The sequence below is a fragment of the Ascaphus truei genome, chromosome 2 (assembly GCF_040206685.1).
Source record: "Ascaphus truei isolate aAscTru1 chromosome 2, aAscTru1.hap1, whole genome shotgun sequence".
NCBI classification, from domain to species: Eukaryota; Metazoa; Chordata; class Amphibia; order Anura; family Ascaphidae; genus Ascaphus; species Ascaphus truei.
In genome coordinates this window covers 91,444,621-91,458,704 of record NC_134484.1, presented here as the reverse complement: position 1 = coordinate 91,458,704, position 14,084 = coordinate 91,444,621, and positions in this window count along the sequence as shown.

Here is a 14,084-nt window from a genome sequence, read left to right as displayed (position 1 = left end):
GTGAGCCACAAGTACAGGTACTTTTGTGCTCAAGCCTAGAGTATGGCCAAATATAGATAATACTTTAATAGAATAGTTATACTGTATAAATATACAGCGATAACAATAATAATAGATACTGTATAGAATAGAGTTATATAAATATACAGCGATAACAATAATAATAGATAGATACTGTATAGAATAGAGTTATATAAATATACAGCAATAACAATACTAATAGATAGATACTGTATAGAATAGAGTTATATAAATATACAGCGATTACAATAATAATAGATAGATCCTGTATAGGATAGAGTTATATAAATATACAGCAATAACAATAATAATAGATAGATACTGTATAGAATAGAGTTATATAAATATACAGCGATAACAATAATAATAGATAGATACTGTATAGAATAGAGTTATATAAATATACAGCGATAACAATAATAATAGATAGAACCTGTATAGAATAGAGTTATGTAAATATACAGCGATAACAATAATAATAGATAGATACTGTATAGAATAGAGTTATATAAATATACAGCGATAACAATAATAATAGATAGATACTGTATAGAATAGAGTTATATAAATATACAGCGATAACAATAATAATAGATAGATACTGTATAGAATAGAGTTATATAAATATACAGCGATAACAATAATAATAGATAGAACCTGTATAGAATAGAGTTATGTAAATATACAGCGATAACAATAATAATAGATAGATACTGTATAGAATAGAGTTATATAAATATACAGCGATAACAATAATAATAGATAGATACTGTATAGAATAGAGTTATATAAATATACAGCGATAACAATAATAATAGATAGATACTGTATAGAATAGAGTTATATAAATATACAGCGATAACAATAATAATAGATAGATACTGTACAGGCATACCCCGCTTTAAGTACACTCACTTTAAGTACACTCGCGAGTAAGTACATATCGCCCAATAGGCAAACGGCAGCTCACGCATGCGCCTGTCATCACGTCCTGAACAGCAATACCGGCTCCCTACCTGTACCAAAGCTGTGCGCAAGCAGGGAGACTATAGAGCCTGTTACAAATGCGTTATTTACATCAGTTTTGCACGTATATAACGATTGCAGTACAGTACATGCATCGATAAGTGGGAAAAGGTAGTGCTTCACTTTAAGTACATTTTCGCTTTACATACATGCTCCGGTCCCATTGCATACATTAATGCGGGGTATGCCTGTATAGAATAGAGTTATAAATATACAGCGATAACAATAATAATAGATAGATACTATATAGAATAGAGTTATATAAATATACAGCGATAACAATATTGTACTGTATACAGGTATATATATACAGTATAACAGATATATACAGTATATAACATATATATATAACAGATATAATATTAACTGTACTTTATGTGTGTGTGTGTCATAATGTGAATAAACTGGGTACTGAAATGGAGGGTTGTGAGTGCGTGAGTCATAATGAGTAATAATGAAGTGAGTGACAATTACTTTACATTATACAGTAGTACAGTACTTACACTGTAGTTACCGTTGGTGTCCTCTTGACTTTTTTGTTCTTACCGTGGGCATGATAGCTCACGGTTGCTGCCGGTACAACGAGGCCAGAAGTACTTAGCCAGCGTTGAATATCCACAATTCGTTGTCCTCTGGTGTACATCTCCTTTATTCTCATGCTGAGATCCTTAGAAATCTTTTTAACAGGCATCGCTGCGTGTAGAAAGAAATTCCATGACAAAAAAGTATATTCGATGTTTAGTCGATGTGTATTCATTTTGCAGTGAATCCACTAAATGGATGGTGTATTTATACTTTAATGACTCACATTAGAGTACGCCCACTTTAAATACCTGCACCTCGTCGCCATGCATAAAAGGTTACACACATTGCATAGCCTCCCACTCGATGATCTGTATCTGAACTTGCCCTTGTCCAGATACTGCATTGTGCCATCTACTTCCATGGATCAACCCCGATTCTACGGACGCAGGAACCCACTCGCCTCTGCCGTGCCTGTCATGCAGAAAAAGCGAAAGGCGGCAGCCATTTCCAAGCCAAGGCCAAAGCGAAAGGCTAAGGCTAATAAAGAAAACCTTCTGATGACTCCAAAGGCTACAGGTAAGGCTTTAAAGAAGCCTTATTATGTCAAGAAGAAATTCGGTGATGTACACTCAAAGCAAAACATCTGGTCACCTTTTCCATCAGCCCTCGCCGCCGCTGCCGCTTCTCTCCCTGAAACCCAGAGGACACCTTCTCCATCAGCCCTCACCACGGCTGCCGCTTCTCTCCTGGAAACCCAAAGGACACCTCCTCCATCACTCCTCGCCGCCACTGCCGCTTCTCTCCTGGAAACCTAGAGGACACCTCCTCCATCACTCCTCGACGATGCTGTCGCTTCTCTCCCGGAAATCCACAGGGCACCTTCTCCATCACTCTTCGACGACTCTGTCACTTCTCTCCCGGAAAAGAAAAAGAGTGATGGGAATAGTGCTAAGAAAAACTATAATAAAAAGTGGGCCCTAGCTAGGGAAAACAAAACCTTAGTGGAGTACTAGGCTGCCTGGTTGAATCTTATAGCACAATCAGGATGGAACAACGAAACAAAAAGGGGTACCGGCGCCTTGAAAGTCCAAAATGGATAATAGTCTTGGAATTTCAGATAGAGGGATGAGTGTCCAAGGAGATGAATTGGCAATTCCTCAGTCTTTTAGGTAGTCAGATATGGCTTCATCCGTGTGAAGAACGATATGAAACGAAAAAAAGAGAAATATAGTGCAACACAGCTAACACACAAGTGCATGAACATTAAACAAACAAAACAATACAACACAAGACTAACCACAAATACACAAAAGCAAGGCTGAAAATAAAAAGTTAGTTTAATACAACTCTAAAATTAAATATAAAATTGATGGACGATTATCTCAGAGTACGCCTGTCCGGTGGGGTAAAGTCAGAGTACTACTCACAAGATGGCTGAGGGTAATAAGCAATGGTTAATGGATTAAAGATGTGATGTATCCTTAAACGCCCAAATCATGCAGTGAGCCGGTGCACCTCTCCACACTCTGTGTCTCCGCGCCACTTCAACCGGAAGTGACATAACCGGATGCTCCGTCACTGGTGGGCGGGATCGCTCCACGGAAGTCCCGGATGTGATGTCACCGGATGCTCCGTCACTGGTGGACAGGATTCCTCAGCGAGCGATCTCTCCTTCCCCTGCTTCAAAGACTCAGAGCTATAGCCTCAGACGTGGCTCCATTACAACGCCCAAAAACGTTATGAACTACACAGGGCACCTTCTCCATCACTCATCGCCGACGCTGCCGCTTCTCTCCAGGGAACCCCCATCTCATCCTCTTCAGCACCCATCCACCCAGATGTCCACAGCACCCCATGCACAAGATCCAGCTCGTTAGACCGCATGCTGAATGGGTTAAGTGTCGATATCCCTGGGAACTCTATGCTGGTAAAGATAGATCTTCTTTTAGAGACCATGCTAAATAGGGATCAACGGATGGAGAAGATGGATCAATGGATGGAGAAGATAGAGACTGACATAGCGGGGATACATAATTTGCTTGGAGTTCATGCCCCTGTATCTCGGATGCCGGAGCAGGAGGGTGGCATGGATGGGATGAATGGGACCTTCAACCTTCCATCACCAAGCGCACCCCCTCCATCAGAAGAATATGTGTTCCTGTATGCCGTTGACGAGGATGACATGACAACCCTGTAAGACCACGCCAGGAGTCAACACTGACAAGGCGACCAAGACAAGAGGAAAGCATCCTCCCAGACAACCTACCCTTGCCCTCCGCCACAAGCACACCCGCTCCCAGAAGCAAACCCGATCCCAGAATCCCACCCACATATGCTTGCATTGAGACGGTGCCCGACATCATCATGCGCGACCTGTCCCAGCCACTCAGGGAGAAGTATAGGTTTGCAAGTGGTGGTGTAGCCCAGAAACATGCCATGTACATTTTCAAGCACCACATGCCCTACATGTTGTACTGCGGGTGGGCCCACAATTTAAACTACAAAGGGAATCGCATCAAAAAGGCTCTTCCCTAAAATTTAGGAAAGGCTATTGTGGAGGAATTGTGGCGCTATTTTTCAATTAGCGAGCATTTAATGAAAATCATGAGAGACTCCATAAATGGCATTTTGCATCATACAAGGCATCGTCCCTGGAAGGGCGATCTGCTGGGGATCGAATTTGCTGCGTGATTGGACTGTATTCATACTGTCAATGTTTTTACTTACTGTACACCATACACCTGTAAATGTTTTCACTTGCTGTAACTGTACTGCTGCTTTTATTAAATGTTATTCTTACAGTAAATGTTTTCAGTTTCTATACTTTAATTAAAAAAATGCTGCTTGTTTTAAATTGTATTCTTAAATGTTTTTACTTACAGTACACCATGAATGTTTTTTTACTTACAGTACTCCACCAATAAAAAAAATGCTGCTTGTTTTAAATTGTAATTGTTTCATTGTGTCTCCTTTGCGTTTCAATGAGGCATGGGGCATACTGTACAGTACTGTACTGTATACTGTAGGCATGCGCATTACATCAAAACAGTATTAAAACGCATTATTAGTATTAGTATTATTAGAACACACATACTGTACTGTAATACATGTACAGAATAAATGCATACTTTTTATTTTTGGGGTTTACTATACAGTACAGTATGTAAAAAAGTATTGTATACTTTATGAAAAAACAGCATACTGTTTCAGGTTTTCTATAAAGCTCACAGTAATTCTATCCTAATCAATAAAAATGGCACTGATTCAGATTCAGCAGTGTACAAAAAGCGATATCCATCGAAATCCCTCCATTTGCCGTTCTCAGCGTGATGACAAAGTTTATTTTCTGAGGAAGAAAAATACAAGTATCACTGTAATGGCAGGTTGAAATTAGTCTGTCCCCTAAAGAAGTTCCAGCAGTCCCCTCGGTCAGTCCCAACAATAATTTTCTCGGGGGGGCATCTCTTGTTCACATACACGCATGCGCCTAGATGTGATGAGACGCATATGCGTTTCAACAAGCTTCCAATGCGCATACGCCTAGCTGTCCACCATTTGTTCAGTATCTACTGTAGAAGCTGCTCAGCCAATGATATTGCTGGACTACATTTTGGCGGATTGTGACTAAAAGAACTAAATAACCATAAGCAAAGTGATTGATTACAGGAGAATTGCTTTACTGTGCATTGATATTGATATGGTAAAAAAAATAATTATATACGGCAGCTGTACCCATCATAGACTTTACCATTCGGTTGGTGCCGAGGCTCTGCCAGTCTCGTAGTCTTGATTATACACGTAGTTGACAGGTGACAGCGGGCCTGCTACACTTGTAGTTGACAGCTGATGAAGCTGGAAATCGCTTTGGTACATGCAAGCTTGCTGGTATCTGTACGTGAAATCCTGCTCAGGCTTGCATCTGCCGGTCAGCAGGTTTTCACAGACGGACGGACAGTTATTGGAAGCCGGTGCTGATGCTGGCGCTGGCGCATTGCTTGCTTTGGACTGACGATTCTTATTTGGTTTTACCATGACCTTTCGCCTTTTGAACTTTCCATGATCAAAGATACTGGAGAAATCAAGGGCAACACACCAATACCCGCCTCCTGTAACTCCGGGTGCAGGAGCAATACTAAAAAAAAGCGGATCGATACATAACTTTTTCCTTATCGCACGCTTCCACCCATGAGCATCTGGTGAAAATTTGTAAAAGTCATAATTTTAGATTTTTTTGAACACGGACTGCAGTGGTGTGCTCATCTCTGGACCTCTGGAATAGAACACCAGACACTTTGCATTTAGTTTTTAATATGAAACGCCTAAATAGATACAATGTTGTACAACTTCTTCAGTACCAAGGTCAATTCACAAAGGACCACTGTGGTATTTTTTTAAACACCTGCAAGTCGACACATTACTGAAGCGCATTAGCATTACTATTCATGAATATCTGCCACCTGGCTGATACGTGAAGAATTGCAACCAATTAAATCCGAACCATTCTCATTAAACAGATCAAGCGCGGTTGACCCCGGCATGATTGCGTCATGAATACGGAATGAATGCCGCATGAACGCGGCAAAACGCGTGACATTCAAAAAAAGTCACCGGAAAATATCGGAGAAGTGTTAAAATAAAAGGGGCCGCGACTGTAATAATAGAAGGAAACCTAGTGCAGAAAACATTGCAGTTCTTCAGAAAAGACTTGCAGGCTGTCAATACAGCAAATCTCAAAATGGCACCAATGTCCAATGAGAAGAATTGGACTCTGAAGCAGAAGGAGGGAACAAACAGGCAGGCCACTACTCCGAAAGAGACATGGTACGGTTCATCCAATACATTAAGGACATGTTTCATAAAGAATTGGAGAGATCTATGCTGCGGTTGCAAAGTAAGATATCTTATTTAGGTCAATTGACAAACCACATGGAGGGCTACCTGGATGAGATAATGCAGTTCCAAATGGCAGCATACCAGGAACTGAAATCCCTCCATAGCAGAATAGACACCTTGGAAGAGAAGGTGGAAGATGCTGAAAACTGACCAGGAGAAACTACTTTAGGATAAAAACATACCAGAGTCGATTCTTCCAAACTGGTTGGAAGAGTACCTCTCCCACCTGTTCAAGGCCCTGGCTCCAACACTACCAGTGGACTCTCTCATAGACAGAGCCCACAGAGCCATGCAGTCAAGATACGGATACACGGATAGACCAAGGGATGTAATCATGCATCTCCACTTCTACAAGAGTAAGGAGTCAATTATACGAGTGGCTAGAGAGAATGATCTGGTTACCATGGAGGACACGTGCCTGCAGATATTTTCAAATCTTTTATCATTGATGCCTACAAGCCATAACCCAACCCCACCAAGAAAACTAAGTCAGGTACTGGTGGGGGTATCCATGCAGAATTTTGTTCCTCAATGAGGGCTTGACCATCTCACTGGCTAGACCGGAGAGTCTAAAGCTACCTCTACCAGAGTTGGACACTGAGGCTCAGGCATATTGACATAGATTAGCCCAGGCCTCCAGGCCCAATACAACCCAAGGGCATGGTAGGTACACAATGTGGACCAGACCTAGGAGTATTGCAGTGAATAAAAGAAAGGCTGCTACTCCAAAAAAGCAAAGGCATCACATGGGACATCTATCAATCCGATTGGTGGATGTACCATTTGATGGCTTCCATTTTTTGCTGATGGGAAGTCATCTTAAATGGAGGGAAGCATATGATACCTTATTAGCTGGCTTCCCTCCCTTTAAGATGATGTCACATCATTAAAATAAATTAAAGCTGTCACATGGTACATCCAGCAATCTGATTGTCAGTATAAGGTTTGGTAAAATCCTTTCCGGGTTTTCATATTCTGGTTCAGGATTCTGCTCTTACTCATCCTCTGTGGCTTGATTGTCTATTTTTGCTCAGGGCAACTTCCTTTAAAAGGACAGCCCTATTAGCAGGAAGTTGCCAAGCAAAGTTACAGGTACTTGCTATGTTCATGCAATGCATTTATGCTTTTTGTCTCTCACTATACCAGACCCAGGTCACGTACCTCAACTACCCTTGTCTTCAGCCCACCCCGACCATTGCAAGCACCTCGACTAACCTTTGAATTCAGTCTGCCTCACCTCTGCATCCACACCGGCTACACAACTCTGCTGCAGCCCTGTTCTTCGGCATACCACTCACTACTCTATCATGACTCTGTCCCTCGGCTTAGTCAGTTCTTTCACCTTCCTACCTCAGCCCTACGGGTTTGTTTCCTGCTTGAGATGAGAATCGTTACAATTTGCTCAGCCCAAATATGGACCCCGCTGAGGTAGGACGAGCGTTACCCTGCAAGGACTTGGGGAATCATGAGCAAAGCCTCGCCCTACATGATCAACAAATGGCACAGATGTGTGGTGCGGTGCTGGACTTAGTCGCCCACATAGGCACCCATCAGCCAAACTTGAGGGCTGCAGATGTGGCTCCAATATTGCTCCCGTTATCCCCAGCAATCAGGGAACCTCAGATCCCAACTTCTCTAAAGTATGGTGGGGACCTTATAGCATGCAGGGGATTTCTTAAATTCTAAATACAACCATCTATGTTCACCACACACCGAGCCAGGATAGCCTACATTGTTTCTCTTCTCACTGATGAGGCACTGGCCTGGGCCTCTCCGCTCTGGGAGAAGGATTTGCCACTGATCAGTGATTCCCCTGCCTTCATCCGTGCCTTCAAGTTGGTGTTTGACACTCCAGGACGAGTATCTTCAGCACCAGCTTCACGCCTGATGATTCGCCAAGGAACTCGCACGGTTGGCCAATACGCCATTGAGTTTCGCACCCTCGTGGCTGAGTCCGGCTGGAATAATGAAGCTCATGTAGTGGCCTTTTGGCAGGGACTATCGGAACACTTAAAGGATGAGCTGATCGGCCCCGGGGCCTCCCTAAAGACCTCGAGGAGTTAATTTCTCTTGCCGTACGGATCGATCAAAAAAGGCAGGAATGCCTGTCCGGGAAGTGCCGTGCTGTTAGGAGCACTACTACTTGGTTGGCCCCAAACTTTGTTTCTCCACCCCCTCCAAATGACGAGCCTATGTAGCTGGGTACAACCAGACTGTCAGAACAGGAGAGAAGTATTTTATTTATTTATTTATAAAATATTTTACCAGGAAGTAATACATTGAGAGTTACCTCTCGTTTTCAAGTATGTCCTGGGCACAGAGTAAAACAAATAATACATGGTTACAAATACAGTTACATAAATGAACAGGGTATACATTATATGCAAGACATTGCATGCATAGTTAAAGAAAATATATATTATGGGCGTATGAAACAGTTGCAGACCAGATTAAAGTGTGAGACAGTAGGAGGTGTACCTTGGGCTTGTGCCTGTATTGTGGGTCCCAGGACCACCGGATTCGTGACTGCCCGATCGTTGTGGGGCCGGGAAAACGCCCGTGTCCAGTAAAGTTGGAAGAGGGTTCGCTGGACATCGCTACCATCAATTCCCCCTTAGTGCCTTCCCAGATTCTTCTGACGGTTTCCCTCTCATGGGGTTCGGTTTCAGTGGGTAATTTCCTCAATTCTTTTGGCGTTCGCAAAACAGCACGCAATTCATCTTCGTTCTTTGGAGATTCCGTTCGAGATTGCAGCAATCGACAGAAGACCCGTAGGACCCGGCACCATCACCCAGGAGTCCCTTCCCCTGGTAGTGAACATCGGAGTTATACATAAGGAGATACTCCATTTTATGGTAATCAATGCACCTTCAGCACCTATAGGGTGCGTGCCCAACACCCTACAGTTGACTTGTTAATGGGGCAAGTGACCACCTGGGGCCAGTGATGTCACAGGACTTGCTTGTCTACACCTCGCCCCAGCTCTCACTCACCACTGGCATCTGTATCTCTCCCCCCGATGGCCTTCCCTCTCATACCAGGATTTTGGGGTTGTTTTCAATAAGAAGCAAGCTGAGTGGTTGCCACCACATCTGGCATTCGATGGTCCAATCAACTTGTTTCCAGGAGCCATTCTACCATCTCAGACTATTTCGGCAGCTTCTTCTATTATTCCATCGTCCGTCTCTATCTGGAGTTCCTGCGGCGGATGACCAGGTCCAGGAACTACAGTCTCTCCGAAGGAGGATTCATGCCAACTTAACTAAAGCCTCCCTTCAGCAGAAGGATCACACAGTAAAGCACCAGTGGCCAGCTCCACAGTTCCTGGTTGGAGATCACATATGGCTATCTACCAGGAACATCCATCTGAAGATTCCTTCCCTGAAGCTCGGGCCCAGGTTTATAGGTCCCTACAAGGTTGCGAAACAAGTAAATCTTGTCGCGTTTAAATTGGAGCTATCAGATACCCTAAAGATTCCTCCAGCCTTTCATGTGTCTCTCCTAAAGGCGGTAGTCTGCTACAACTCCTCTTCTGCTCCCACACTCCCAGGTCCAGTTCTGGTAGATGGCCAAGTGGAGTATGTAACTCATCAGATTCTGGATTCCATAGATCCCAAGGCAGTCTCCAGTACCTTGTATCGTGGAAGGGATACAGTCCAGAGGAAAATTCTTGGGTGAAGGCTAGTGATGTTCACGCTTCCTCCTTGATCCAAGGTTTACACTGGAGGTTCCCAGACAAGCCCGGGTTAAATTGTCTGGAGATCGATTCTGTTGTGTGTGCGGCGGGGGAGGGTACTACAGTATGAGGTTTGGCAAAATTCTTTCTGGGTTTTCACATTCCGGTTCAGGAAGTTTGCTCTTGCTCGCCCTTTGTGGCCTGATTGTCCATTTTTGCTCCTGGCAACCTCCTTTAAAAAGACAGCCCTGTTAGCAGGAAGTTTCAGAGCAAAGTTCCAGTTTCTAGCTGTGTTCATGCAACGCATTTATGCTTTTTGTCTCTCACTTTACCAGACCCGGCTCACATACCTCAACTACCCTTGTATTCAACCCGCCCGACCATTGCAAGTACCTCGACTAACCTTTGATTTCAGCCTGCCTCGACCTCTGCATCTACACTGAATTCACAATTCTGCTGCCAGCCCTGACCTTCTACTTATGACACACTACTCTATCAGGACTCTGTCCCTCGGCTCAGATCGGTTCTTTCACCTTCCTACAGTACCTCAGCCCAGCGGGTCTATTTCCTGCTTTAGACAAGCATCATTACAGTCAGTCAAATGTGATGTCACATGCCTAATATACATTAAGGTCTGTCACATCTCATTTGACCTCAAGAAGCCGTAGTATCAACATCTCTTGTACTTGTTGGAGAAGAAAGAATAAAAGAAAAATACTCACAGGGTCATTCTCTTCAAACAACTGATGATCATGGACTTCTTTGCATCATGCTGCTGAGGATCATTTCATCGTGGGTCAAGAGTTGGTGCTGCTGTTGGATGAGGAGGATGAATGTTCATCCTGGGAAAGATAAGAAATACATTGATTGTATTTGATTTAATTGTGCATTTTTTTAGAATGCCTAGTGACTGTCAATGTGTTATCTATGCCCCTTTCATGGTATAGATAAACACATTGACAATCAATGCATTTTTTGGCAAATGTATTTTATTGTGTGTTATTTTTCTAAGATTGGTCATTTATTTCCATTGTGGCAATCCATGCCCATATTGTGGACATGGTTTACCACATCGACAATTAATGCATATTTTGTCAAATGTTGCTATTTATTGAATTGCAATGTCTATTTTGTGGTTATGTTTTTTTTTAGGTTGCCCATTCATTGCCATTGTGGCAAGCCATGCCCATATTGTGGGCATGGTTTTACCATAGTGACAATCAATGGGTTTAGTGGCTACTGTGTAATGTATTATACTATTATGTAAATGTTATTTTATTGTGCATGTATTTTGTTTTGAAAAAAAAAATGGGCCAATGTGCTATTATAGTGTAGTAAAGATTCAGTCTTGCACACCATGAATAATGCAATAACAGGAAAATACTTGTGTTTTTGGTACCGGTGCACCTTGGTTCAGGGGAAAACCTGACTGGAGAATTCCTAAGTATAAGCAAAGGAAAGAAATCCAGGGCACTTCGGATTTGAAATGAAAATGTATTCTGTCAAAGGCACGACGTTTCAAACTACACAGGGTTCTTTATCAAGTGACTGGCAAAGAATGGCAAAATAGTCCAATATAAATAGTCCCATGCAAAGTGATTAACTCAAAACACCCCCCTCATAACCAAAGAGAGTCCGTTTGTGTCCTGATTGCTCTTCTGCATTCCATTGAATGTCTCTATTGTGATTGTTTGTGTGACATCATTACGCTGAGCATTTCTTATCTGAGTCTTCTGAATGGTTCCTGTGCCCCATAGGTGCCATTCTGGCCTGTTAGCTTGAATGCCTGGGTTGTCTGCATCATCGCTGTGCTCCTCCAATCGTCCCTCTGTGTGAGACTGCTGTCGCACTGACGTCATCCTCGACGTATTGTCCTTCTCCTTACTGTGGCGTTATTCCGTCTTTGCACATGCGCAGTGCATGCGCCGGTACGCGCTGACGTCATCCTCAACGTGGTGTCCTTCTCCTCTGTCCAGCATAGCTCCGTCTTCACGCATGCGCTGATATGCATCCTTCTTTGGGATCATAGGGGAGGGGCGGTGCTACTCATTCTGTATGATGTCACTTCAAAGATGAATTCCATGTAAGAAAGAGATATACAATCAATAAATTGACCCACATTGTGTTATTAACACCCCTACTATGTGACTGATAAATATCTAACTAATTAATATAATTTATTTAACTAAGTTAAAACTATTAACAAAGTTAAAAATGGGAGTGCAAGTTCTATTACTAACTGCAGTACCAACCTCCAATAGGAAAAATATTAGCTGAACAATAGCAGGATCACTTGGTGAACAGCAGCAGCAGCAGCATGTAGGTAATCTGTGAATCAAGACATAATAAAGGTTAATAGTGAGTTTATCTAGTTTCCAAAAAGATATTGAGCGATAGGAAGTAATTTAACCCTCTTGGGTACAGTATACTGAGTCCAGGGTGAAAATCCAAAAAGCCTCTTTTTGTAGTAGTGCTTTATCCTTTTGTGCACTGCAAACGTTTTATTGACTTGATCTATTTCCATTACCTTTAATGAGGCAACACTATGTTTGAATTCTGTACAGTGTGCTATAAGTGCCGTCTCCTCTTTTTTCCCATTAATTTTACTTCTGTGTTCAATGAAGCATGTCTTAAGCATCCTATTGGTTTTTCTTACGCATATTAACCCACAGGGGCATTTTATGATGTACACAATGCTGATGGAGGTACATGTAATTCTATGTTTTATTTCATATTCAGGGGTGATGAAATTCGTTACCTGTGTTTAAACTGTTACAAACAGATGTGCTATTAGCCATTTTTGTCTGCTAGTGCTTTCCCCATTTGTATCTGTGGTGATGGGGGAAGAATTGGTGGGTAATGAGGGTAGTTGCGCCGGGGAGGGTGATTAGGCCTCCCAGGCAGGTCATGGGAGGGTGTAACTCCTCAATTACTATAGCGGTTACTAACCACTTAGGTAATTAAGGGATTAGTGGCCAGTAGTTTGTTTTTTAATTTTAATGTTGCGGCCCATGGAGGACGAGGAGGAGGGAGATGAGGAAAGCCTTCATCCTGGCTTTAATTTACTCTATGCGGTTGTGTACTGTTTTATTATTAAAATCTGAAATAAAGGATTTTTTTCCATTACTTTACTGTATGTGTTGGGGGCAGGGGGGGGGGGAGGAGAGAGAAGTAGGTTGCCCATGCATTGCTATTGGGGTATCATTGCTCCCATTAAGGGTATAGGTAACCACATTGGAAATCAATGGGTGTATTGGATATTATAGGTTGTTCTATTGTATTTTAATGTTTATTGGGGGTAGAGGGGGTGGGTTAAGGGGGTAGTTGCCCCAGGGTGGCTGTTTAGGCATCTCAGGGGGGTATCAGGATGAGTTAACCCCTTCATTACCTTAGCAGAAGGTTGCGGGGGAGTTAACCCCTTCATTGCAACCCCTTCATTGCCTTAGAAGTTACTACCCACCCACTGGGGCAACCAGCATTTTCGCCCACCCCCTTTACCTCCAACAAACCAGGTAATCTGGTTTAACCCCTTCATTACCTTAGCGGCTAGCTACTAAGGTACTGAAGCAGTTTTTATTTTATTTTAATAACACAGTATTTAAGCAGGGGGTCTCTGGAGCTGAACTGCATTAATTTCAGTCTCAGGACCCCCTTCTTGAGTTAAAGGCCCGGTATGGTGTGCTAGTATCTCCCTGCATTGTTTAAATCTCCTGTGTCATGTGACCAGGCAATTCATCTTTACTGAGATACCAGCACCCTATACGGGGGCCTGTAACTCTGGAAGCAGGAGCTCCCTGGGGCTGAAATGAATGCGGTTCAACTCCACAGACCCCCTGCTTCAATAATGTGTTCATAAAATAAAAACAGTGCTGTAAGCACCTGTAACAGCTGTACAGGGAGATGCAGCTCTCGTTGCTGCTCTTACAGGCTGCTGGCAGATCAC